The sequence below is a fragment of the Morone saxatilis genome, unplaced genomic scaffold (assembly GCF_004916995.1).
Source record: "Morone saxatilis isolate NCDOM2014 unplaced genomic scaffold, NCSU_SB_2.0 Contig22, whole genome shotgun sequence".
Classification (NCBI taxonomy): Eukaryota; Metazoa; Chordata; class Actinopteri; family Moronidae; genus Morone; species Morone saxatilis.
Genome location: NW_023339785.1, coordinates 4,407,081 through 4,413,558, shown reverse-complemented (window position 1 = coordinate 4,413,558; position 6,478 = coordinate 4,407,081).

Genomic DNA, 6,478 nt, shown 5'->3' with positions numbered 1-6,478 from the left:
TCTCTATTAAATAAAAAATAATTATATTTTAGAAAAAATAATGACTATATTTACCAGGAATGTGATTTCACTGAGATTTGAAATAACAAACACTAAATAATAGACCAGTGTTTGTAAAATTTAGTGGCATCTAGTGGTCACCATGGCAGATTGCAACCAACTGAAACTCAGGTTGCGGCAAAAAAAATGCAAAAGGGCCCTTTTAGAGCCAGTGTTTGCTTTGTCCTTTTCCGCGACTACTCTTATGGAAAAATTACTATTTAAAGTACTATGTACTCTCCAATTCTGCCCTATTAAAATTCAAACCCATTGTTTTTATATGGAAAACAGGAAGAAACAATTCTTTGTACTACATTCTTTACTTTCTTTTTGTTGCAGTTATTTAAAATCTTCAGAGTGTGGCAGTTCAGTTTGGATTGTGGTGTACAAAATGCACGACTTTTGCCACCAGTAATTTGCCCATCCTTGATATCCTGTGAGGTAAAATTAGGCACACCCATTCCCTTATAATAGAATCATAATCTGGGCACCTGTTTTCCTACACAACAAACAATAATAATAGTCTTACAGTATATTAAAAGAAGTTTTTTTTTTGCACATGATATACCTAAACCAGTTCACTTTTCTATATTACTTGAATAATATAAGATAATACAATATATTAATACAGTATATGTCTCCCCTCACACTGCCAACAGAGGCATTAACGATGTTGGACAGTGGGTTTGGTAAGAATCTCAGAGTCATCAAGATATTTCACATGTTTAAGCTCGCTGTTTCAAGATACTGTATCTGATTTTGTTTACAGTTCATTCGCGAATGACTGTGATGCTTAAACTGGTGGGACGTATATCCTTTACATGTATACTTAACTCCTGAAGTACAACTTTTGATTTATGGCTTGCTTAAACTTTTGCGGAGGAAAAGCTATCTAGTTGGCAGATTACAAGAGAACTGAGTACCACCATATATCATATCTGTAAAACCTTGTATATTATGTCGCATTGGCGGGTTCGAGCGAGAGAGATAACAGAAGAGAGATGTCATTGAGAGGGGCATGTGGCGCGACCCGCTGGTGGAACCACACAGAGCATAATGTTATTGCTTATGGCACAATGGGAGAGAGAGAAAGAGAGAGTGACAGAGGAGAGGTGCAGATAAAGTTTTGAGAGTCGAGAGAGAGAGAGATAGAGAAGATCAATTCAATTTTATTTGTATAGCGCCAATTCATAACAGAAGTTATCTCAGGACACTTTTCAAATAGAGCAGGTCTAGACCGAACTCCTTTTAACATTTACAGAGACCCAACAGTACCACCATGAGATCACAATCACAGTTGCAATTCTACATAACCGAACCTGTCAAATGCTTCCAAAAAATACAACCTCACCATCCAACCCATCTGGACAGTGGATAGGAACAAACACATAAATACATAAAGCTGTGTTTTACTTCACTGAACACAGGATATTTTGGTTTTCAGAATATATCCAGATTCTTCTCTGGGGTCACCACAATGTTACAATGACAACACTCTGAGAGCAGTGTTGCTCTCATGTTGCTTGTATTTCCCATATAACATTAATATTTGACAGTTCTTCACTTTTGTTTGTGGAACATTGGCTTGTTTTTTTAGGGCAAGTAACACCCAAAAAATGTGCTTGCTTTGCTTACAGTAGCAATCTACTGGAGCTGATTTGAGCAATTGTTGAGCCATTCAAACAATCCCTAACTGGAATGGTTGGGAAATGGTTAATTTAACTTCAACTCCTGACAGCCCTGACAGTGGCAGGTGTGCTACAACAATGGTAATAAATCAAAACACTAGGAATTTTGAAGAGGGTCATACTTGAAAATTGCATACTGGTGTATTGGCCTGAATTCTGCAAATGCAGTGTACATGTGTGCAAAGCTAAAGGTAATTTCCAGCTCCAGTTGCTATGATGGGCAGCTGTTAACATCCAAAAACACATTTTGCAAGCACATTGTTTCTTTTGCAGCAGCTGAACATGTGTTCAGTGATTGATTTTAAATTACGTCCGCAAATATGCAAGCCATAATGATACAATTATATCCTACTGTACAAAATGTATGTCAAATAGGCTCATAAGTGCTCTGAGAGTAGAGCGTAAGAGGCAGCATGTGAGAGTTCAGCAGGTCAGCTAAGAAGGCTTTGCCTGAATATTTCCCGGCGATTAAATTCAGTGGTGAGAGTCTTGTGAAGACCCTCCAAACTTTGCACCTGGTTCGTATTCCATCCCCACAATCTGCTTTCTTTGGACACTGCATCTTCCTCTTATTTGATTTCAGCTCTTTGAGATATAAAATACAAGCTGATACTTAAAAAACTGTCTTTGGGGATGGTGAGGTGAGGTGGAGAGACGGCCTTCTGAGCCATTTGGAAAATAGATTTATTGAGAATTGGCAGCAGGGTGTGGACTGTCAAAGGGGTTCTGAATGAGACAGAAAGCCATACAGTCTATATAGCAACAATTATGGGATCTATAAATGCTTTTTTTGTACCCACCACTTGAACAAGTTAATCTTGGATTCTTTTCAGGTATTTTTATGAGATGGTTCAAAGGACTTGTGGCACAAAATTTTCCTCACATGGTTCCTGTCTTTGCTGAACAGTGTCAGCAAACACATTATCTGATCAGATGCCTTAGATGCAGAAACCCACGCAGGCCTGAATTTCCATCTGTCCTATAGTCAGGATGGTCTACATTTAGGTTTTTACGACTTAGCAAACGGAGGTGGCTCCGAGGTTATGAGATAGCAGTAAATTCCTGTGCTTCATGCCATTATCTTGAGTAAGGGCATATATAATGGTTCGTGATAGGTTTACTGGTCCTCCAAAGTCTTCCCTGGCTATAAGTATGGAAAGCTATGTCTGCTGGCAAAAACAAAATGATTCATCAGAGACATGAAGATATTCAAGTAATCAAAGTTGGAGAAAGTAGTTGCCGGTGTCAGCATTTGTGCCGTACAACCAGCTGAATTAACTGTTTTTTATCCAAAAAGGCTTTTGCTTAGCATACATGACCTTTTTATTCAACAATGAGCCAGACTCCATCCATTTCCAACCTGGAACCCTGTTTCACCGTTTCCCATCAAACCAACCTTGGTCAACTTTACTCGCCAGGAAAAGGCAGGAATAACAGTGGATACGAAGTCATTCAACACACTAATCATGCTTCAAGTCCTCATCAGGAAACCACGCTGTCATGTCAGCTTGCTGTCTCTTGGTAGGTAAAGTTATTGGTTCAAAAACCCCAACAGGCCGCAGAGGTTGATCAGCTCTGTCCATCCACAGCAGACATCACTGGTGTCTTCTGCGAGCTCTGCAGTAGACAATGTTTTGTAATGTATGAAGCATCGAGCCAGTAAAGTAACATGATCGCATTTGTGTGGATCTGGTTTATCGAATCTTTATTACATCAACTTCTTTGGCCAAGTACAGCTTGAAAACACATCTCTGAAAACTCCAACACTTCATCTACTCCAGTAGAGCCACATACTGAAATACTAACTTTACACCAGCAAGGGTTAAATACTTTGGGAAATGTGTAAATAAAGAGACCTTTGCTTTAATATGGAGTGTAGGTTCAATGATCCACTGACATCAGATATGGACACTTGTTGAAGTCAGCTGACTGACTTTTGTGTATCACAATGTTGAGCTGCAGGTCCAAGATGACTGTAATATGGACTTAAACACAAGTAAATAGCTTTTAAGATGAAAGTCAGCACTTTGATATCAGATATTGTCCACATTGCCAAACAAAAATATGTCCATAACAAATACCTATGGACTACACTGTACATGTACAAATATGTATTTTAATGTTTTGATATGTAAATCTAACCTGAAAATGAAGCATCACAGATTTGTTCACACACTCAGCATGGGTAGCCAGCACTATGTCTATAAATGTAAAATATTATATAAAAATAAACCATATATTGTGTGGCATGTCTTAATGAAGTTTGTGATATTTTGTTGTTGTTGTTGTTGTTTTTAACTTATTTATTGTAATAAATACAAAATTTGACACTGAAATGTGTCCCAGTGAGGAGGAGACATTGAACTGCCAGTGCCCTGCAAATTGTTTGGTTCTGCTGACTGTTGCTGCTGCTAATGTTAGTGACCACAGCTACTTTTATGTAGCATTTCATAAACAAGCTAGGTAGCCAACAGTCTGGTCATGTAGCTTCAGGACACTTTGTGGAGAAATAATGTGCTGGTAATATCACCTGTTGGCCTCAAACACACCTAGGAGTTTCCGGTGGCCATGTTGGGCTCTGTATTTTCTCTTCCTAAAGGAATTGCTCTCTGGCTAAATGCTACTGCTCCTCTTCATCGAGGGGGATTAGCTGTTTTATGCTAACACACTTGTGTTGTTGGCTACTAATTTCTGCTTTTATGCTACTGTCATCATACATTATCATATCAGTTGTGTGCTGTGTCTTGTCTTGATGTGGTTGAACTCATTTGCTTATGCTTGTTGGTTGGGGCCTGCTATGAGATTTCATGATGCTGAAGTATTGTGTGTGGTATGGATGGACGCAGTTATGTAGACTATATTAAAGTTGTTTTGGAGCATTTTTACAAGCTAAATACAAACCAGGTCTTTAGTAGAGGTTAATATTGTACACTATAGTGGATTTGGGGACGACTGATGTCTTGCAACAACTCATTTAGATAATTATTGGCTTCTTGGGGAACTCAACATAGATATAATGACACATTAGCTAACCATTTTCTCCACACAATTCACATTCAGCTTGCCTAAGCATTAGTGAAATATTTCTCCTCAAAAACAGTGGTTTTATGTGTCACTTTGCTTTACCGTTGATGTCATAATTACATCTACATTTTATGCTGCTGCTGCTACTGTGCTGCATTCAATGTCAACCTTAATTTTACTGTACTGTCTATATGTACTGTACTTATGGTCTTTTGCTACATATCACTAACATTTTATAAGAAAATATGCTTCAAACCAAGACTTTTTGTAAGTTTAATGTTCTTATAATCATAATTAACTGGATAGTACAGTACTGTCTTCCAGTTGTTGGAGGTGCTGTGTTGGGGAATGGCCACATTCTGGCCTGACTCTAGCATGGGGGGTTCTCACGTTAAAGTACTGTACTGTATTGTGTTTGTGGTCTGGATGTCTACCAGGGGAATGATCATACGTAGAATATTCTACATAATGACGGGTGTTTAAACTTTTACCTAAGGGGATTTTGGGGACAGCTGTTTATCTCTGCTGTGCTGAGATTTATATGCTTAAGATGCAAAATATACATTTTGTAAATATCTATTCAAATTATTTTCATATTCCAGATGAGGTGGCTGGAGTAACTGAAATCAATGTTTTATTATATTTATTTATTATAAAGGCTCTTGCTTTCTTTGACCCCTTAAACAGGACATTTTGAGTCCTTCAGTGTAACTGGCTTTATGCATTCCTTTATACATCCGTTGTATTTGTTGACTGGACTCTGATGCTTCTGAATTGAGAAAAACAAAATTGCTGGCCATCCCTGACATTCCAGCGTTCTGTGGCTTTGTGATATTATAGTAAAGATGTTTTGCTGTGTTAGCAGTTCTGAAATGAACTGCAAAATAAAGACAAGACAGAGGCGGTAAAGCTTGGCGAATGTGTAGTTTCCTATAATAAGACATTTTAAAAGGACATGTTCTTTACTGACACTGTCTCTGCAGTTTGACATGTACAACATGCAACCATGCATGCATTAAAACTGCAGTGGGTAACTTATTAAAAAAAAATGTTTTGTCTTATGTACCAAAATTTTCACTGTGTCCTGACAGTAGTACATGAGAAAGATAAAAAACAATCCGGTTTTTCATTATCAATTAATCTACTAGGGATGTGTGACTCAGTGAGCGCACCATTGTCTTGATCTACATCTGTTCTCAGAATGGGTGTGGCTTAATCCGGTCATGGCTAACCAGAAGTTGTTAATTTAAGCCTGAAATTGCTATGGGCTGATCAGAAGTTGCTATATTTATTAGAAAACTGTGTAGAGAACAGCCTCAGGATGGATCTTCAGAGCAATGCTACTGATCATAAGAGTTTAACTAGTTTTTTAAAGGGTTTTTTAACTACTTGTTCAATAATCTACCAGTTTCTTTCTCAATTTACCAATGAACTATTTGGTCTATGAATGAATAAATAAATAAAAATAATGACTAAGACCTAGGAAAATGTCCTCAAATGTAATGTTTTTTCCAACCAGCAGTGCAAATCCCAAAGATATTAATTTTACTACCATCAACTCAATTATCAAAATAGTTGGTATTATTATTTTCAGATGTGCTTTCCTCACCTTAGGAGTTAAATGTCAAGCAACACCAACAAACTCTCTCCACGGTCATCTCTGCCACTGTGGCTCATTACTCTGCAGACCGTATCAGCTGTCTGACAAAGTCATTAGATCATCTCCA